The sequence below is a fragment of the Vanacampus margaritifer genome, chromosome 19 (assembly GCF_051991255.1).
Source record: "Vanacampus margaritifer isolate UIUO_Vmar chromosome 19, RoL_Vmar_1.0, whole genome shotgun sequence".
NCBI classification, from domain to species: Eukaryota; Metazoa; Chordata; class Actinopteri; order Syngnathiformes; family Syngnathidae; genus Vanacampus; species Vanacampus margaritifer.
In genome coordinates this window covers 1,509,195-1,519,914 of record NC_135450.1, presented here as the reverse complement: position 1 = coordinate 1,519,914, position 10,720 = coordinate 1,509,195, and the positions used below count along the sequence as shown (strand labels likewise).

Genomic DNA, 10,720 nt, shown 5'->3' with positions numbered 1-10,720 from the left:
AGTCCTCACAATGTCGTAGTTGTGAATAACTGACACTCTGAGGACAGTGTATTTATACACTGTGAGTGTAAAATAAGTTTTCAGGGCTTGGAGTTACACATACAGTCCTCACAATTCATACTCTGGTCAGGTATGGATTCTCTGAGGACTGTGTATTTTCTTGTTTTTGTTTCATTGTGAAAAATAGACGTCACCAATTTACACAAACCTGTAGTGCAGAAGGATTTATTTATTTATTTTTGTAATGGCAAATAAAATGAGTTTGCATTCACAATACTTTAACCTATTCATTGTTCTGTATGTACTGTAACTGTGTACATGCACAGGTACAGTCTTGTGTATTACTAAGAATTGAATTTTATATGTATTTTTTTCTTCATGTGTACCAGGTTTGAACTGACGCACAACCTGAAGACATAGCTGAAGACGTAGCTGTCACAGACAAAGTTGACCAGGTGACGAGATTTCTTTTTGAATATTGATGTTGAAATCAGTTTTCAGAAGCAAGACGTTAGGAGTGAAGAGTGTAGAGTAGATGCTAGGGCTAAACTATATAACTAACAAATATAATCACAACAATTGTTTATGCAATGTGTATTGCCAAGACGTTAAAAATACTGTATCCAACAATACGCTTGTATGGGACTAAAATTTCTAAAAAGTCAACATTAAAAATATCTCAAATTGAAGATTTGTTGGCAGTTTGGTGATTTAGATTATGCACTGTAGTGATCTTTTTTTCCCATTAATTTATTTATGGTGGATTTTAGAGGTGAACTCGCTATAATTTTTTTATTTTTTTTTAAACAGAAGTGTAAACATCAGGTAGTTTATTCACTTGTATCAAGCTTGGATAAATGTGCTTTATGTTTTGGACCTTTCGCTGCACTAGAATGGACTGGCATGATGGGTATTTTATCTTGTGTGTTATTTGTATCTGCAATGGATCTTTGTTTCACGCAACCAGGATTAATAGTGCAGGCATTTTCATTGAATGAATATAATTTAGTCAAGAGGATAAATTATGACCCATGTTTATACCGCTGTCTTTAGTTGCAAGCAGCTAAATGTTGAGCAATTGTCTCAATCTTAACGACTGTCTGACTCAGTAAAATAGAAAACGTCTACTGTAACTGAAGGACTGTATCACACAAGACCCGTTTTAGGGGCAATGCCATAGATTAAGCATATTAACTATCCCTCTTGTTAAATGCTTCATCTCATCTTTCGAATAAATGTGGTGACTAGATTTATAATAATCTTTAGTACATTATATGCACAAACTTTAGGTTCTAAATGCTTTTCTAGTTTGCTCCAGCATCTGGCACATATCCCGTTGATTGCAAAAAAAAAAAAAATGCAAAACTGCTTGATGATGAAGACCACCTATCTTTGGTAAATGAACTTTAGCACATTAGCCCATCAATGGCGGGAGCTACTTCTGCCGCGAGCGCTCGACACTTGTCTCAAGCTTCTACTTCGAGTGTAACATCACTAAGTAACAGCGAAGTAAAGCTAGTAAATATTTATGACCACCCGCCAAAAGGAACTTTAACCCGCATCCGGCAGGTGTCAATTTTAGAGCCGCTGTATATATGCACATGTATGTGTGCGTCTACTGTATATATGGATATCATTGCTGTCCTGTGAAAAACACGTTTCCATTTTTAGGTCGCGGGCTGCTCTCCGGTAGCGATCCTTCTTGGCGGCACGGCTTGTATCACGGTGCGCTTTATAGTCTGGAAAATATGGTGGAAGTGTTTTTCACAGGACAGCGACAATATGTATATGTATGTCTGTATGTATGTAATAATTGTTTTTGTTTAAAAAATTAGGTTGCTGATGTATCCAGTTCAAGTGAGGATTCATCAGCAGAGGAATATGTTCCAGATTCTCACAGTACTTCGGACACTTCCTACATTGAACCTGTTTCAGAAATTCTGAAATCCGAAGGTATTCCAGTAATGAGCTATTAGAAAACTGCTCATCTTTAAGATGAGAGGTAGTCATGTTTTAAAGAATAAAATGTTCAATGTTCACTGACTCTTTTGCATCTGGTTTCATGTCTAACTTATCCATTACAAAGATGTGCTTGACCTAGATAACCTGTTCACATAAGAAGCATTGTTTTATTAACATACCAGTTTCAGTCTGTCCTAAAGTTGTAACATGGTGCTCAAGGATCAGGTATGACTTTGCATTTCACAGTATTGTTATGCACAACAATGCGACCTTATATCAGGTAAGTCATTACACATCAATGTCATTTCAGTTTGTGTAACGCCAGAATGCCAGAACTTTCAAGTCACTTCAGTGACATGGTTGCTGTGTGTTGTGTAAACTTTGTCCTTGTAATGTGAGTTGGTCCTCATAATTACCATTTTTGCCATGGGCGTGGCTTATTTAGCTCATTATCTATGTCCTCATAATTACTGTTTTTTCAGGTTTTTCTTTTTTTTGTGCGTTGAGTTTTTTCAAGTTTTGAAGTGAAATTTCCCTGGACGACCCCAAAAAAAAATTTGGGGTGCAAGTCCCATCTCTCTGGCATTAGCGGAAAGGGGTGTCCCCGTAATACACAATTAAACAGGTTTGGAAAAAATGTCCTCATAATACACAGAGGCAAACCTGCGTGCGTGTGTGTGTGTGTGTGTGTGTGTGTGTGTGTGTGTGTACTGTATGTGTGTTTATGAGATAAGGTTAGGAGGGAGTAACTGCTGCCCGCTCGGGAGTAGAAACAATGGGCCAGTCATTGAGAAAAGAAATAGAACAACACCAGGATGTTAAGTTTATTGCAAGCTTTGACGCTAATGCGTGCAAGTATCTGGAATCCTGGGTGACCAAGTATGATTTTAACCCGTCTTTGAGAGATGTCAGGAACAAAGAGGAAGTTAAGAAAAGTTTAGTGGAGAAAAGAGCAAAGAAGATTAAAAAGGGAAAGAATGTAGAAAAATTGGAAGCACAACTACGTGCTGTTGAAGTGTGGATAAAACAGTGTAAAATGAGGGCAGAAAGCATTTTGGAAAGTGAGAAAAGAAAAAAGGAAAAGACAGAAAGAAAAATGTACCAGATGAAGATAAGACCTAAAAAGACAAAAAGCGCAATCATCAGTCTTCAATGCCATGCACACATTTTTTCAACATGCCTCTCCTCCACCTTCTGGACCAATTTACTACCAAAACCAACCCAATCGGGGTAGAGGACGTGGACGTGGAAGAGGAAGAGGCCGACCAGCCACCAGACAGGATGTGTGCTACAATTGTGGCAAGTACGGCCACTTCGCCCGAGATTGCCGCTCCAAACAAAAAATTGAGACCCCAAAATCTGACCACTGGGATCCAACTGAATGACGCGAGCAGGAAAGGTCAAGTGATGAAAACCCTGATGACACCAGAACGATCGTCGAGGTGCTTGACCTGACAGTCCTGTTTAGCCAGATGTCCTCTATTGACCCAGCAGTAAGAAAACTAGGCTTAGGGCCATTTACTACAACATTGAAATTCATTGTGGATTCAGGAGCACAATCCTCCGTGATCACTGATCTACCAACAGGTGTCAAATTGTCAAAAAGCACAATAATGGTCATAGGAGTGGGAGGTAGACCAGCCATCCATTACTTTACCGAACCACTGACCATTATTGATGAAGACGGAACAGAATACCCAGATCAAACTTTCGTTTACGTGCCTCGTTGTCCTGAAAACCTCATCGGACGAGATTTGATAAAAGCCATGAGCCTTGTATTAATGGTCGAAGGCTCCAGCATGGTCGTGACAAAAAGAGGACAAGAAACACCAATGCAGATGTTAGTACTAGAAGGAAAAGACAAACCACGCCCATTCTACAGTCTGGATCCGATCCAAAAAGGTCCAACATCAGTAACAAACAATCTGCAACAGATGCCAGAACAAATCCTACCAAATTCAAATTGGGTGCCCCAAACCACGTACCCACTTCACTCCACCATTCGCTTCGCCCCGAACAAAGAGGACAGAGACTTCTTTGATCAATGGTCCCGATTGACAACCATGCGGGCCCAAATAAAAGACCTAATTTGGGACGAACAGGCAGGATGGATGGCAGCCACAGTAATCTTTCCAGATTACATATATGCATTAACCACATATGAAGGCTTTGGCATTCCCTTCCACATTTCACTGGCAAAACCAACAGGCTGGAGATGGAAAGACATAGGATCAAAAATAAGAGATGTAACATGGTCCGAACAACGACTTCCGTGGACTCCATGTCAAGATGGAAGATTTAAACGCATCATGTCATCAGGAAACGTGGTCTGGAGGAAAAAACTAAACTGGGTGACAACATTTGTCCCCAGCACCCACCTAAGTACATGACATCCGGAGGAAACCACGATCCTGGCACTAAAAGACGCCATGGATCAAATACCACCTCAGCTGTGGTCAGCGTCAAAAACCGATGTGGGCCTAATGACCACAGCCACAGAAGTAACAATTGAACCAAGAACAAACTATCGCCCACGAATCAATCAATACCCACTCAAACCTGATGCCAAAGAAGGAATCACACCAGTAATCATGAACATGGTAAAAGCTGGAGTGCTCATAGAAGCCCCCAAGGTAACTTGTAACACTCCAATCTTTCCAGTAAAGAAAGCAGACACCACGACCTGGCGAATGGTCCACGACTTAAGAGCCGTAAATCAGGCAGTAAAACAGAGAGCCCCCTGCGTCCCCGACCCCCACACTCTACTCAATGCGCTGAAGCCACAACAGAAATGGTTCACAGTAATTGATCTAAGCAACGCCTTCTTTTCCATCCCATTGCACGAGTCCGCCCGTCATTGGTTTGGTTTCACCTTTAATCAAAAGAAGTACACCTATACGAGACTACCCCAAGGCAATGCAGAGAGCCCCACCATTTTCTCTCAAGAAATCAACAACTGTCTGAGCCTCCATGAACACAGTGAAACCACTCAAATCTTGATTTACGTAGATGACATTCTCATCGCCAGTCCAACCAAAGAAGAAAATCAAGAAGAAGCAGTGAAACTGTGTCAACACCTGGCAAAGACAGGAAACAAAGCCTCACTGACCAAACTACAGTGGACTCAGACTGAAGTAGTTTTCTTAGGTCACATCATATCGGCAGAAGGAAGAAAACTAACCTCTGATCGGAAACAAGCTATCCTTGATGCCCCCAAACCAAAGACCAAAAGACAGATGATGGCCTTCCTAGGCCTAGTGAACTTTTGCCGTCTATGGGTTCTGGACTTCGCCGAAATAACGCAACCACTGGTGGATTTAATCCACAAAGAAGACCGACCAGTCATCCCCCGCAGTCTGTTCCACGCAGTAGCCACATTGAGTCATGGGAAGTCCCATGTCTCAACAGGAGGGATGATATCTATGGTAGAACAGACAATGACAATACCACAGGGCTTACAAACCTATTTTAAAACTTTTTGTAGGTCATGTATGGTGTGTTGTCGTCACAATGCTCAGGGAAACTTAAGACCACAGAGAGGGAAATGCCCAGTGGGCTCCTACCCATTTGAAGTTTTACACATGGACTTTATTGAACTACACAGAAGTGGTCAGCACAAGTACTGTTTAGTGTTAGTAGACTCACTAACTAAATGGGTTGAACTTGTTCCTTCAAAACATCCAAACGCCCTCACAGTAGCTAAAGCTATTTGTAAACACATAATACCAGAACATGGCATTCCACGAGTCTTGTGGAGTGATAACGGTAGCCATTTTGTAAATACCATCGTTGACAATATGGCCATCCATTTAAAATCAGCCATGGTCAGACAAAACAGGAGAGGCAGATCCACTGACTAAATGGTTATGTGACTTGTTTAAAGAACGGACTGTGTCAAGAGCAAATGATCTGCCCTCTACTTCTCTTCCTCCTGCACAGGAAACGGTGACCCCGGGTGACCTGGTGTTGGTGAAGGTGATAAAAAGGAAAACATGGTCGAGCCCACGCTGGGACGGCCCATTCGTTGTTCTCCTGACCACACCCACCGCTCTCAAAATCGCTGAGAGAGAGACGTGGATCCACCAGAGTCACTGCAAAAAGGTCACCGAACTCAGATAAGGGATTGCCCCCTGATTCTTGTCAAAAAGAAGAAGAACAAAGGAGAAGATGACCCTTTTTCAGACATTGTTTGGACTTTGATCATTATAATGTTTATCTTATTATGTGTTATTTGTTCCTGCTGTATTGTCCCAATGTCTAAGAGATTAGTCGCCCGTATGTTCGTGGCCCAGATGTATCAATATAACTTACTACGCGTAGAGGATTATGTTGACACTGTGGAGACCGACACAAAAGTGTGACCCTCATCTTATTGTGTTTTCCTAACCTCAAATTCAGTTCCATTCTCAGACCAAGAGGTTCTCATCACCGTGCGGTAGGGGAGTTATGGAATTTTTCCCTTTAAGTTAAGGGTTTTCGCCATTTCCTGAGAATGGTTCAAATGTTGTGAATCTATTAATGAAGTAATACTGAGAAAACTTAATTGTTTTAGTATTTACTGATGTCCTTTTAAATCCACAACAGGAGGGAATGTGAAGTTGCTTAAAACAGTAGTCTTAACATTATGTGTATTTTAAAGAATATCCTGTATATATTTTTATGTTTTTATATTATCAACTGTCGTTTAGAGGCGCCGCTCAACTTTCTCTAATGTTTTGTATGAAACGAAACTGAAACTTAACTGTAATAAAAGCGACGAGGTGGCCGGGGGAAGAGAGAGAGTCGGACGGAGCCGAGCGTGAGTTAAGGTCTCGCGTCTCCTTTCCTCTCCCAGCCGCGGTTGCATAAAACAAACAAGCAACAGCTTCTGCCTCCTTTTTTCCTTTGTGCACGGTCGGTAACTAAGGGGATCTGTAATATCAGACCCAACACCAGGATAAAAGCCTGACGGACACAGCAAGGAGTGTCGGGTGATTACCTCGAGACGCTACTCTCCTGACCCGACTGGTTTCGCTCCCACAAGAATTTTCTCCTGCGTCTCATGACTTGCCTTTTTGCCGCCATCGAGCGTGATTTTGGTTTTGTTTGTTGTCCGCCTGTGAGCGTGCTTTTGTCCGCCTGTGAGCGTGATTTTGTTTGCTTTTGTTAGTAAATTAAAACTACGTTATCCGCATCCTTGCCGTGGCTCTCCTACCTCCCTGCATCTGGGTCCTCCATTCACAAGCCGTGACAGCAACATCAGTTCCCTTCCACGTCAATATTGGTGTCCATCAGGGTGGATGGAATATTGTCTCCTTTCCTTTTTAATGTGTATATGAATGACTTGTCTGTGATTTTAAATGTGAGTGGTACAGGATACATGATCGGTGATGTACTTACTGATTAACCACCTATTGTATGCTAATGACCTGGTCATTTTTGGCCCGTGTAGTGCTGGCCTACAGCAGCTTTTAAAAATATGCACAGTATGGCGCTGACTTTGATATATGTATGTTTTACATTGATCATCGAGGAAGGTGTGGTATAATTAATGTATTGTGGTTGTTTTTACTATTGGCATTGTTGTTATTTTTAATCATTATTATTCCTCCCCTTTTTTTCTCTTTTATTCTGTTATTATTCTTTTGTTTTGTGATATGGACCCCCACTGGGTCTGGAATAAAGTTCATTACTTCACTACAGAGTGCCTCAGTTTTTCAGACTACTTTTCACACAAGCCTTTTCAGCAAGTATACATTTTTCTGCTTGATTATTTTATGTTTGTTTTATGGGCGTCTGTGGCTCCTCAGGTAGAGAGGGTCATCAAGTAACCGAAGGGTCTGTTATTTGAAGTCTACTCTGTTCAAGTCATGTGCTTTGTCCTTTGTCCAAGTAGAGACTTTAACCACCTTGCCTCCAGTGTTACTCACACTGGTGTACCGCTGGGTGAAAATATTTGGTAGTAGTTGGAGGGGCTGCAAAGTGGCAGACATGCTTCCGTCAGTATGCCCCGGGGCGTAGCTACATATCGCTGGAGTCTGGCCATACCATTGTACCTTCAAAAAGTCGCTTTTCCAGAGACCACCAAAATACAGCATGATTGTTCAACAACTAACATTGCATCATCAAAGACAGCAAGCATTTAGTAACACTTTTACTTGGTACGTATTTTTTTCAAACGATGGCCACACATGTGGACTGACCAAAAATATAGATTGTTGAAAATATGCTAATAATTTGCCTAATTTTGACTTGTGAGGTTTCGGCCCAATGCCAGCAATGTGTGTTTTTACTGTCACCGGAGTGTGAGTAAGTATCTATTGATATAAATAATATTGTGATATTTGACATGTACCTTAAGAAATTACATTTTTATTATCTAATGAAATATTTTTTCCCATATGGCAAAATAAGCAAGCTCAATGTATTAATTGTAATTACCCTAGATAATGTTTGACTATTGGTTGGTGACGGACATCATATCAGCAGACTGAGGCCATGTACATACGTAGCAGGGTATTTTTAAAAACGGATATTTCCCTCCTCTGGGTGTAGAAAAAAAAAATAGTGACTACACCAACACGTTTGTAGAAAAGAAAACAACCACAGCTAACTGCATTAAAGCGTTTTTAAGTACGTTCATAACAATTCCAGACCTTAAGGTGGCAACAGTTCCCCAAATCCTATCCAATTAGAGTACGCCTCCGTCTGGCGACGCCACTTCCACAAATTGGGCCTACAATGAAATGCATGCCAAGCCTCTAGGCGGCAGTAGTTAGCCAAATACTGCTCATCTCTTGACGTCACTTCACCATACGTCACACAAGCACGGACTGTCAGCCACTGATCTGTATATTTGCGGATCAGTGCTGTCAGCGCACACAATACTTTAAAAATAAAAATAAAAATTGTATTAATTTAAAAAAAATACTTGTAAACAGTCAATCAGTACATCATAAACGGAGGAAAACAAAGAGGATGAATACAAAATCTTAAAAAGATTCACTTGTTTTTTTTTAACAACTTTTTTTCCACTCACCACACAAACACAAACATGGTCTCCCCGGTGGGGAAGCGAATCCCCGCCGCCTTTTTTCTTCTTATTTTTTAACAACTTGAGGTATGTGATTGAGTGACGGGTGTAGAGGACGACGTAAAACTTTGTTTACTGACTGACACACGCAACCGCGGAGCTGGAGAAATACGCAAATCTTCACTTTGGCCAGAGTTTTTAGAAACCTTCGTTTGTAATGGAAAAAAATCCCCCCAAAAGTGGGGATGACAGGGCAAGCCGCAGTAAAATATCCCCCGTTTGCAAAAAATCAGGCTATGTGTTTACATGGCCTGTGAGTAATTTAAACTCACCTTCAATTGTAACTCAACCATAAAAGACTCCAGTCTTGTATTGAGTCAAGTATCATTTGACAGAAGTTACTGAAAGCGGCCTCAGGACAGTTCTACGACACATTGAAAGCAGATGTGCGTATTCCATCAATATTGATTGCAACAAGCAGTGGCTAGCAAAACACAGACGGTCCAGCTCTTATAGTGAAGCCTTCCAATCCTCTTCCCCTTGGATAAACCAAAGCTTCACAGCAAATCAGTGTTTCCTAACCAGGAGTATGTGAACATATTGTCGTTAAAGTTAAAGTACCAGTAGCTGCATTTCCATTACCATCAGTTTTGTGCAAAAGGCAAGTTGTGCAAAAGCAAACTGGTAATGGAAACACGTGATTTTCGAAAAAACACTCAAATATCGCAAAAAAGTTTTTACGCTCTCATGAGGTGGTTTTTGAGACGTGTCGATATAGAAGTGTTTCACAAAAATGTAATGAAGACACTTTTCGCATTCCTTATGTGACAACCACCCAGCACGGAGGAAAGGAAGTAGGAAGTACGGGGCCAATTGCTTTCGTGTCGGAGCTGCCTCTGGAGGGAATAACAAGTCTTTTTAAGCACAAAGCGATTCAGCTATGGAGCCAATATGCCGCTGTGCAATGCACGTTCCATATCATTGCATGAGAAATGGCCGTTACCCTGGACATACGACGCACGTCGTCATTGAAATCCATCCGTCCGCACCATAACACGAGTTATTAGCGCGCACACACACAACACCAACACCAAATGCCTGAAACCGCCCGATGAGGGAAGGGAGATGTTTTTAAACTAATATTAAGAACTCCGGGCATCTGTCTTCCGTAAACATCATGAGCACCTTCTACAGAACAGCGAGATCCCGCAAGACGGGACATTACGAGAATTGCGCCTCAGGAGCGAAACACCAGGAAATCAATGGAAACACCAACAAAAAAACAAAATCGAAATTGTACTTTATGAAAATAGTACAATATTGCGTGTATTCTTTGCGAAAAACTGTAATGGAAACGCACCTACTGATTGTCACACCCACCTAAGTGGGGCGAAATTCTTTCAAAGCTTAGATGACTGAAGAAGAAAAAAAGTGATACTATGACTGATTATTCTTGTTTAGTGTTTGCCTGTTGTAAAGTCACTTAAATTTTGGGTGGCAAATGTTATAAGAATTATATAAGAAAGACAGGTTTATTCTTTATTTTTGATTCTTTTACATTCCAACCACTAGAATGGAGGATGTTAGCCTAATTATTGTTTGTTGTTATTATTATTGTGTTTCTAACCTTTATTATAGGTACTTATTATCATCCTGGGAATATACAGTATCGTCTGATTCCACATTAGTTTTGCACACTTTAACGTCTAATATCAACTTTTCCCCATTCATTTTCAATAGGACAGA

General features: G+C 40.9%; 1 protein-coding gene across 1 annotated transcript in view; it reads left to right on the top strand.

Annotated features, from left to right (window-relative positions):
• Positions 1–2,650, top strand: part of LOC144039335 (N-lysine methyltransferase KMT5A-A-like) — a 9,711-nt gene extending 7,061 nt beyond the window's left edge. The window contains exons 5-6 of the transcript XR_013289413.1: positions 390–455; positions 1,836–2,650. The gene's annotated coding sequence lies outside the window, so the exon portion shown is untranslated. The remainder of the gene's footprint in view (positions 1–389; positions 456–1,835) is intronic.
• Positions 2,651–10,720: the final 8,070 nt, after the last annotated feature.